The sequence below is a fragment of the Vombatus ursinus genome, unplaced genomic scaffold (genome assembly GCF_900497805.2).
Source record: "Vombatus ursinus unplaced genomic scaffold, bare-nosed wombat genome assembly UNPS02015066.1, whole genome shotgun sequence".
NCBI lineage: Eukaryota > Metazoa > Chordata > Mammalia > Diprotodontia > Vombatidae > Vombatus > Vombatus ursinus.
The window spans coordinates 5,137,711-5,148,680 of record NW_020954844.1 but is presented as its reverse complement, the minus strand read 5'-3'; positions in this window follow the sequence as shown (position 1 = coordinate 5,148,680).

Sequence of the window (10,970 nt, the reverse complement as noted above, 5' to 3'; positions counted from 1 at the left end):
TCAATATAAATCTGGAAGCCACTTGGGAGAATCTCAGAAATGGCATCAAGGCCCAATAGTTCCCAGTTACTACTCAGAATTCATTGATGGAAATTTTTAACTCCTTAAGTGTAAGTCCCCTTAGATAGGGAGAGTATTCATTCCAAAATCAGGGCCTCATCTAATATTCAGGGCATGCAAAAAAGTGGGGTTGCAGAGATTAGTCTCAACGTTTCACAAATTTCAAAGAGCAAATGTTTGAAGCCGCAGAAGAGATTGATATTAGCCTTCTTAAAGAATTGTGTAACAATAAGGATTGTTTTGGATTATGGCTTTAGCAGAGGAAGGAGTGTCTCAGGTGAGAAGGGTCTTTATCATAAAAGGTCATCGAGTCCAAACCTCTCATTTTACTGAGGGAGAAAATGATTTGAAGAGGTTCAATTACTTTCCCAGTGTCACACAAAGAGAGCTGGGAAATGAATCCAAGAAATCAGATTTCAAATGTAGTGCTCTTTGAATGATAACATATCAACACAAAAGCAATTGATTAAGGTTATGGAATCAACAGAGTTAAACAAAGGACTCACCTATGTGATTTGTCTAGGAACATTGGTATTTCTGGAACTGGGATATGAGTCCATTGAATTCTAATAATAAAATAACAACAACAACAACAACAACAACAATAATAATAATTCTAACTTTATAGAGTCTTGGATTTAAAAATCCTTTCTTTATGGCAAAAGAGAGATGGGGTATAAATGATATTCATTCATTTTCAAACCCTTAATAAGTACTTACTCTGTGCTAGGATTTAGAAGATTGACTGAGGTCACGCAGCCTTCATGTGATAGAGATGTACCTTTTCCCCTGCGTCTTATGACACTCCAGTTAGCTCTCTATCCACTATGCCATGATGAGATAAGTCTCTAAGACTATGAGATGCAGAACAGCTGCTCATCTGCATGGCATGGTGTATCTACTGGTAGTTTGGTATTGCAACCAAAAGAGGTTTAGACCCTCCACAATGCCTCCTCAAAAATTTTTCAGGAACCAGAGATACAAAGACAAAGTCCATCCCATGCCCTGAGGAAGTTTACATTTTACTACTCTACTATTTCATTTTACACATGAGGAAACTAAGGCTTACAGATCTGCCAAAATCACAGTGTTAGATTCGTCCTTATGAACTGTTGGCAAAAAGGTTTCTGTCTTTTCTAGTAATTTATGTTTATGAGTTCAGAGTGGCTCCTCCTGTCTCTAGAAGACACACTTACTAAATATGCTCAAGAAAGATACACAAAGCATGGTCCTAACTCTCAAAGAAATTTCAGTCTAGGTGATGACTACACTTTAATTACACATTAGAAGTGCTCAGTAAAGTACATGTTAAACACATGAATGTTAAGAAACAAACAAACAGTAGCACCAGGAGGCTGCAAGGATGGCATGACTTCATGGGAAGAGCAGGGAAGATTGAAAAAGTGGCCCCATGAAAATGGTGGCAGGACTCTTTTGAATAAACTTTGGTTTTCTAAAATTCTTCAAAGGGGTAATCCCACTCTTTCCTACATGTGTATCTATACTTAAACAGACAGACCCATACACCTACCCTCGTGTGTGAGCACACACACAAAGACACACACACACATACACACATGCACACAATTGACTCCAAATGAATTGTATGTACTATTATAACTCCTTGGTTAGTATGGAGAGATGTGACATGAACGGAAAATTCTGGAATCAGTCACTACCCAAGATTAAAACAATATTGTAAGAACCTTGTTTCAAAAAAAAGAAAAAAAAAAAACATCAAGGTCATTAAAATTCTAAGACAAAGATGGAAGAAAACCACCCCCGAAGGGTTCCTACAAGTGCCCCCTACCTTCAGTAAATAGTAATTACAAAAAATAACTAAATGCTCCTTATAGTTATCTCTTTACTTTCATATCTCTGAGAGAGTTATAGAGCAAGAATTAGATCTATATACTACATACTAATATCTATAGTCTACTAGCTGTGTGACCCTGAGTAAGTCACTTAACCCTGTTTGTCTCAGTTTCCTCATCTGTAAGATGAGCTGGAGGAATGCATTGCAAATCATTCCAGTATCTTTGCCAAGAAAACCCTAAATGGGGTCACAAAGAGTTGTACATGACGGAACAACTGGAAAACAATAGCTACAAACTTATATGATAAGATGATAAGAGTAAAAGCCAATTTTTCTGATTGCTGTCAAGGGAAGGGTAACAACATATACTTGCCAGCATGCCTTCCAGCAATTCCTAACTGAACAAAAATCAGGAATCAAAAGAGAATACACCTCTATCAAAGAAAATAATAAACAGAAACTGGGAAAGCTAAACATATTAAAATAGGCAAAATACCATACAATAGAAAATGAGCTCTTTAACTTGGAAGAGATAAAGCCTTACTTCAAACAAGGAATGAATGATTTCATCAGATGTAGCATAGTGCCTGGCATACAGTTGTCACTTAATATTAGAGTTGCTCAGCAAGGTATATATTCAATGTATAGATTTTTTTTAAAAGAAAAAAACACTAGCCCCAGGAGGTGGTAGAGATGGGATGACTTCATGGGAAGAGTGAGGAGGATGGGAGAAGTGGGCCAATGAAAGCAGTGGTGGGGCTTTTTTGAATAACCTCTTGTTTTATTGATTGATTTATTACAGTAGGAGAAGTCTAATCTTCGCAGACTCTATGGTTGGAGGTACTTGGAAAAACATACATTTGGGTGCTTTGCTTTCCCGACTAAATGGAGCCTTGGGGAGATCTCCAGTCTGTTATTCAAAAGTTTTCTATCGCCTCTGTTGAACACATCTTCAGCATAAAACTTCTCTTCCAAACTGTCTGCCCCTACCAAGATATATAGTATTGTCAGTTCAAAGGTCTTGTAGCAAATCATTAACTATGTCTCCTCTAGGTACATATCACACACAGAGTTACAGGGCTATCCCTTGGGGAGGGAACTATTTCAGGCCTGGATGAGACTAGAGTTATGATAAAGTATACATTGTTTACACTAAGTGTAAGTTCTTTCAGGGTACGGGTTGTTTCATTTTTTACTTTGTATCCTCAGTGTCTAGTAAAGTGTCTGGCACTTGATAGGTCCTCAAGTATTGATTATTGACCCATCCATAGATTGCTCTGATCTTTGTGACTGCGTAATATGCTTAGGTTGAAAAGTCACAAATTTGTGTCAGAACAGAAACCTGAGAGATTCTTCACTAGATAATACTTGTTTAACTTTGCCCACTGTGGAAAAGTAGCAAATGACAATATGCATTCAATTGTTAGAAATAGAGATGTAGTAACACATAGGCAGCTTCTCTCACTTGTTGATGCATCCTCTTTTGAATAAGGTAAATTTATGTCATGTTGCATGCTCTCCCTCCACCTCCTTTCCTTTTGCTACAACTGCTTGTTTTGGGAAAGATAGTTCTATGTGTGTATGTTCCTTTTCCTTTCTTTTATTTCTCTGGTTCTCAGAAGACCTCAGAAAAACATCCCCTTTTTATTAATCAAAAACCTCTCCTATTTTTGAAGGCTCATAGTCTAAAGCACTATCCATTTTTTTTCTCTGTAGAACCAGGAGTTTCAATATACTTCATCAGAAGCAGGCCAACGGGACTCTAGGTAAAGGATCTATCTTGTTTTGTTCTGTCTTCCCAGAAGCACTCACAAGCTATAGCTGTCACTTCTGGCCTCAACCTTCTAATATTGTATGTTCATGTTTGTCATGTTTGTTATGTTTGTCTTTTTTTTTTTTTTTTTTTTTTTAGTGAGGCAATTGGGGTTAAGTGACTTGCCCTGAGTCACACATCTAGTAAGTGTTATGTGTGTGAGACTGGATTTGAACTCAGGTCCTCCTGATTCCAGGGCCTGTGCTCTATCCACTGCGCCACCTAGTTGCCCCCGTGTTTGTCTTTTCTTGCTGATGAACTTTCATGTTCAGAACCTGCTCACTCCCTATGGTGTAAATGTTGTTACAATCTACTCTTCTCTACTCACTCCATGTCCAGCCATATGTTGTTTCTCCCTCATGACATTCTATCACCTGAAGATATTCCAGGAGACTATTCTTTATCCCTGGCATTCTCTCCATCTAATCTTCAACTCTTAGAATCCGTAACTTTCTTTAACACTCAGTTCTGGCTCTATATTTTGCAGAAGCCCTTTTCTGGTCTCCCTAGCTGTAAGTGATTTTCTCTCTGAAGCAATGTTCCCTCTACTCTTTATGTAAAAAATATGTAATAGGGATCTGCTGCCTGCGAAAAATGACTTGGATGGCATCTCTTTATGTGGAGACATTGGAAGACTGCTTTCTGAGGAGTCAGGATGAAGAACAAGAGAAAAACTTGGAGAAACTGTGGAACATGTTTAGAAATCGTGGAACTGATTCAGATCATCTAACCATACAGTGAATAAGATGCCCTTTGATTGGCAGAAGTGACATTCAAAAAGCCAGATCAGCCTTATACTATGCTCTTTCTCCATTCTCACTTCACTTATGCTCTGTTGGTATCACACAGTTACACAAAAACTTTAAGACAGAGTGCTACAAGGCCAGTGGTCATCTGGCCTCACCCTCTCGAAGGCCTCATGGTTCTGTGGAAAAAAAAAAAAACTTAGTCCTTCATCTCTTTAATTTTTTTTTCCTTTTTAAGTGAAGAGGATTATAATCTCCAGACTTGTCAATGAAAGGTGAATGTCACAGAATTCTGTAGTCAAGATTCCAGAGACAGTGTAGCATTGATACCCCAAGAAGTCAAGAATGACCTTTAGGAGTGACTTTCTTGACCCAGGCCAATGAAAAATGAAACAAGTCCTCATCTGGCAATTGTACACATCTGGACCTGAATTAGGTAGGACCAAAGCGTTACAAGAACTTAACTCAGTAAAGCCTACTTGTCCTTAAGACTGAGGCAGCACATGACTTCAAGATATTGGGACAGGGAAGATGTTTTTACTGTGGTTCAAGTTATATATTTGAAAGGAATATATCTTCATAAAAGCTTATTGATGTTAAGCAGTTAAATGGAACTGGGATGCTAGTCATTGGCACCTAAAAGTTGGGGAAATGCAGTTGTTGATGGCTTGTTAGAAATAGAGTATCCTTCTGGATACTCTAAAACTGTGCAAAAATAGCATGCCTGATTCTGGGAAAGATGTCAGAACATATATGCTACATATATAACTTTTATGTAAATGATCTAAATATGTATATAAGTCATTATAATGCAAATGTATCAAAAGTAGAAACTTTTCCTTCTCCTCCTCCTCCTCCTCCTTTTTCTTCCTCTATTTCTCAGCTAAAGTTTTCAATGGTGCTTCCTTTCAAATTCTATTGCCATATCTTTTAAGGTTATGGTCCATTTGCACTATTTATCTTGTATGCATTGATTTGCATATGCTGCTTTTCCCCTCTGAGTGTAAGCTCCTAGAAGGAAGGGACTGTTTTTTTTTCTTTTAATCTTAGTATGATGGATGGCACATAGTAAGAACTGAATTATTGTGTTTATTGATTTATTTTAATTTTTGGAATATGTCTCCTTTATTTCATAGTAACCCACGTGTTTTCCTGTTAGAAGTTACTACAGCTAAAGTCTCGATGCAAATATTTATTTAAGGGAAGAACTGAGAATGATGAGTAGCAGTTGCAAAAAGGAAAATATAGGTTTGATATCAGAAGTGATCAGAACTGTCCATGTGTAGCAAGAACTACTTTTGGAAGTAGTGGTTTCCTCTTCATTATAGATATTCAATCAAAGGTTGTCACTTCTGAAGCAGGATGCAGAGGTGATTCTTTTTGATGTCTGGGTCTGGACTTGAAGACTGCTAAGGTCCTTTCCAAGTCTCATTCTGCAGTAAAAAGTAACTTACCTACTCGTTTCTGAGCTAAAATGTCTCCAACATGATCAAGTTTAATATAGTAATACCTGTGTTCTTTAATAGAATTTTTTTTTTACCTCACTGTTATTTTCTGATGATGATGCCTTGTCCTGTACCATTTTTTTAAAACAAAGAAGCAGTCATGAAAAATGAAGGAAACACATTGATCAGGTCTAAAATAATAAAACTCATCACACACCTCATTTAATACTTTTTTTTTTTGCTGAGAGGAGGAATGTATTAAAATGATAAAAGACGTGACACTGGAAGATGAGCCCCTCAGCTTGGAAGAGGTCCAGCATGCTACTGGGGAAAAGCAGACGATGTCTACAAGTAGCTCTACTACTACTGAAATAGCTGAGACAAAACTGAAGGGAGATCAGCTGTGAATGTGTCTGGTGACAAGAGGAAAGTCCAATGATGTGAAGATCAATACTGTAAACTGGATGTAGTCAAACAGGACATGGAAAGAGAAACATCAACACCTTGGATGTCAATGAACTGAAATGGACAGGAATGGGTCAATTTAATTCAAGTGGTCATTACATATACTATTGTGAGCAAAGATTCCTTAGAAGAAATGGACTAACCCTCAGAGTCAATAAAAGGGTGAGAAAAGCAGTACTGGGGTAAAATCTCAAAAAAAAAATGACTGAATGATATCTCTTAGAATGCAAGGAACATCATTCAACATCACAGTGATATAAATCTAGGCTTCAACTACTTGATGCCAAAGAGGCCAGAATTGATCAGTTCTGTGAAAACATACATTTTCTAGAAATAATACCACCCAAAAGAAAGATGTCCCCTTTTAAGGGAATGGAATGCTAACATAGGAAACCAAAAGATAACTGGAATAATAGACAAGTTTGGTCTTGGAATACAAAATTAATCAGGGCAGAGATGGACTTTTGTCAAGCTAACTCACTGGTAATAGCAAACATTCTTTTTCAACAACCCAAAAGGCGACTCTATACATAGAATCACTAGGTGGTTAATACACAAATCGGATTACACACGTTGCAATCAAAAGTGGAAAAGTTCTAAACTGTCAGTTAAAACAAGACCTGGAACTGACTGTGGCTCAGATCATAAGCCTCATATTGCAAAATTCACACTTAAATTGAAGAAACTATGGAAAACCATCAGACCAGATAGGTATGGCCTAAATAACACCCCTTATGAATATGAAATGGAAGTGAAAAATAGATTTAAGTGATTAGATATGGTAAATAGAGTGGCTGGAGAACTACAGATAGATGTTTAAAATGTTGTACAGGAGGCAGCAGCAAAAAAAAAAAATCAAAAGAAAAATAAAAGCAAGAAGTAAAAATACCTGTCTGACCAGGCTTTACAAGTAGCTGAGGAAAGAAAAAAAGTGAAAGGTAAAGGAGAAACAAAAAATATACCCAGCTGAATGCAGAATTACAGAAAATAGCAAGGAGGGAAAAGAAGATTATTTTTTAATGAGTACTGCAAAGAAATAGAAGAAACAATAGAATGGAAAAGACAAGTGATCTCTTCAAGAAAATTAGAAATATCAAAAGAGTGTTTCCTGCAATAATGGGTGTGATAAAAAAATAAAAATGATAGGAATTTAACAAAAGTAGAAGAGATTAAGAATAATGGGCAAAAATACACAGAAAAAAACTATGCAAGAAAGATGTTCAAAACACCAGTAACCACAATGGTGTGGTTACTGATCTAGGGGCAGAATTCCTAGAAAATGAAATCAAGTGGGACTGAGGAAGCTTTAGTAACAATAAGGACAGTGGGGGTGATGGAATTCTAGCTGAGCTATTCAAAATCTTAAAAGATGTTACTGTTAAAGTGCTGCACTCAATATACCAACAAATTTGAAAAACTCAATATTCTCCAACGAATTGGAAAAGATAATTTTATGTCCTAATCGTAAAGAAGGGCAATTCCAAAGATTGTTCAAATTACTGAACAATAGCACTGACTTCACATGCCAGCAATGTTATTTTTAAGATTCTGCAAGCTAGACTTCAGCAATATAAAAACTTAGAATTACCATGTGGATAACAGCAAATTGTGTCAAGTACTCAAAGTGATGGGAGTACCAGATCATCTTACTTGTTTTTTTCAAGAACCTATATCAGGTCAAGAAGCAAGTTAGAACCAAACATGGAGCAACTTGATTTAAGATTAGAAAAGGAGTACAACAAGGCTGTATATTGTCACCATATTTATTTAACTTATTTGCAGAGTACATAATGTGAAATGTCAGGCTGAATGAGTCAAAAGCCAGAATTAAGACTGCCAGGAGAAATATATATATAAAAAAATCTCAGATATAGAAATTATAATGACTCTGGTGGCAGAAAGTGAAGAATAATTAAAATGTCTCTTGATTAAAGTGAAAGAAGAGATTTTTAAAGTTGGCTTAAAGCTAAAATAGAAAAAAAAAAGCTAAGCCTAAGATCATGGCAACTGATCCCATCACTTCCTGTCAAAAGGAGGGAGCAGAAATGAAAGCAGTGCCAGATTTTATATTCTCGTGTTCAAAGATCACTGTAGATGGTGACTGCAGCCATGAAATTAAAAGACACTTGCTACTTAAAGCAAAGTTATGTCAAATCAGGACAACATACTAAAAAGCAGAGACATCACCTTGCTGACAAAGGTCTATATAGTCAAAGCTATGTTTTTGGTTTTTTGAGGGTTTTTTGTTTTGTTTTGTTTGTTTTGTTTTAGGTTTTTTTTTTTCAAGTAGCAATGTAAGGCTATGAGAGTTGGACTTTAAGGAAAGGCAAGTGTTGCGCAATTAAAACTTTTGAATTGTTGTAATGAAGAAGAATTTTGGGAGTCTCTTGGACAGCAATGACATGAAATCAGTCAATACTTAAAGAAATTAATTCAGATTATGCATTGGAAGGACAAATACTGAAGCTGAAGCTTAAATACTTTGGTCACATGATGAGAAGACTGGACTCATTTGAAAAGACCCTGATGGTGAGAAAGATTGAAGGCAAAGAAAGAAAGGTTTGGCAAAGGATGAGAGAGATAGATAATGTCTATCTCTCTATCTATCTATCAAACATGAGTTTGGGCAAATTCAGGAGATAATGGAAGACAGCAGGACCTGGTGTACTAGCGCATGGGGTCATGAAGAGTCAGAAGACAGGACTGAACTATTGAACAAAGACACTTCACTCAGCATCAGACCATAGTCTTTCCAGGTTTCTCTGAATTCTTCCTGCTCATCATCTCTTATACCACAATAGTATTCCATTACATTCATATATACCACAACTTGTTTAGCCATTCTCCAATTGATGGGCATCCCTTCAATTTCTAATTATTGCCACCACGAAAAGAGCTGCTATAAACATTTTTGTACATGTGTGTCCTTTCCCCATTTCTATGATCTTTTTGAGATACAGCCCTCAAAGTTCTATTGCTGGGTCACAGGGTATGCACAATTTTATAACCCTTTGGGCATAGTTCCAAATTGCTCCCAAAATGGTTAGATCAGTTCACAACTGCACCAGCAATGCATTAGTGTTCCACTTTTCCCACATCTTCTCCAACATTTATCATTTTCCTGTTTTGTCATGTTGGCCAATCTGATAGGTGTGATGTGGTATCTTAAAGTTGTTTTAATTTGCATTTCTCTAATCAATTGTAATTTAGAATATTTTTATATGACTATAGATGACTTTAATTTCTTCATCTGAGAACTGCCTGTTTGTATCCTTTCACCATTTATCAATTAGAAAATGCCTTGTATGCTTATAAATTTAACTTAATTCTCTATATATTTTAGAAATGAGACCCTTATCAGAGAGACTGGTTGTAAAAATTCTTTCCCAGCTTTCTTCTTCTTTCCTAATCATGGCTGTATTGGCTTTTTTGTGCAAAAACTTTCCAATTTAATATAGTCAAAATTATCCATTTAGTATTTTGTAATGTTCTCTATCTCCTGTTTGGTCATGAATTCTTCTGTTCTCCATAAATCTGATGGGTAAATTATTCCTTGGTCTCTCAGTTTGTTTAGAGTATCAGCCTTTATATCTAGATCATGAACCCATTTTGACTTTATGTCACTATATGGTGTGAGATTTTGGTCTATGGTTATTTTCTGCCATACTCTTTTCTTGGTTTCCCGGCAGTTTTTTTCTTTTTTTTTCAAAGAATGGGTTCTTTTCCCAGAAGCTGGGGTCTTTGGGTTTATCAAATAGTAGATTACTATAGTCATTGACTACTGTGTCTTGCATATCTAACCTATTACACTGATCCACCACTCTATTTCTTAGCCAGTACCAAGTAGTTTTGATGATTGCTGCTTTACAATATAATTTAAGATCTGGAACAGCTAGTCCACCTTCCCCTGCATTTCTTTTCTTTAATTCCCTTGGTATTCTGGACCTTTTGTTATTTTGAATTAATTTTTTATTATTTTTTCTAGCTCTATAAAATAAATTTTGGTAGTTTGATTGATATGACACTCCATAAGAAAATTAGTTTAGGTAGGATTGCCATTTTTATTATATTAGCTCAGCCTACCCATGAGCAACTGATGGTTTTCCAATTATTCAGATCTGACTTTATTTGTGTGAAAATTGTTTTGTAATTGTCTTCATATACTTCCTGGGTTTGTTTTGGTAGGTAGACTACTAAATATTTTATAACATCTACAGTAACTTTAAATGGAATTTCTCTTTCTATCTCTTGCTGTTGGACTTTATTAGTAATATATAGAACTGCTTATGATTTACATGGGTTTATTTTATAGCCTGCAACTTTACTGAAGTTGTTTATTAAATCTAGTAGTTTTTTTTTTTTACTTGATTCTCTGGGATTCCCTAGGTATATCATCATGTCATCTGCAAAGAGTGATAACTTTGTTTCTTCTTTGCCTATTCTAATACCTTCAATTTCTTTTTCTTCTCTTATTGCTAAAGCTAACGTTTCCAGTATGATATTGAACAACAGTGGTGATAATGGACATCCTTGTTTCACCCCGATCTTATTGGAAATGCTTCTAGCTTGTCCCCCTTCCATATGATGCTTGCTGAAGGTTTTAGGTAGATGTTATTTATTATTTT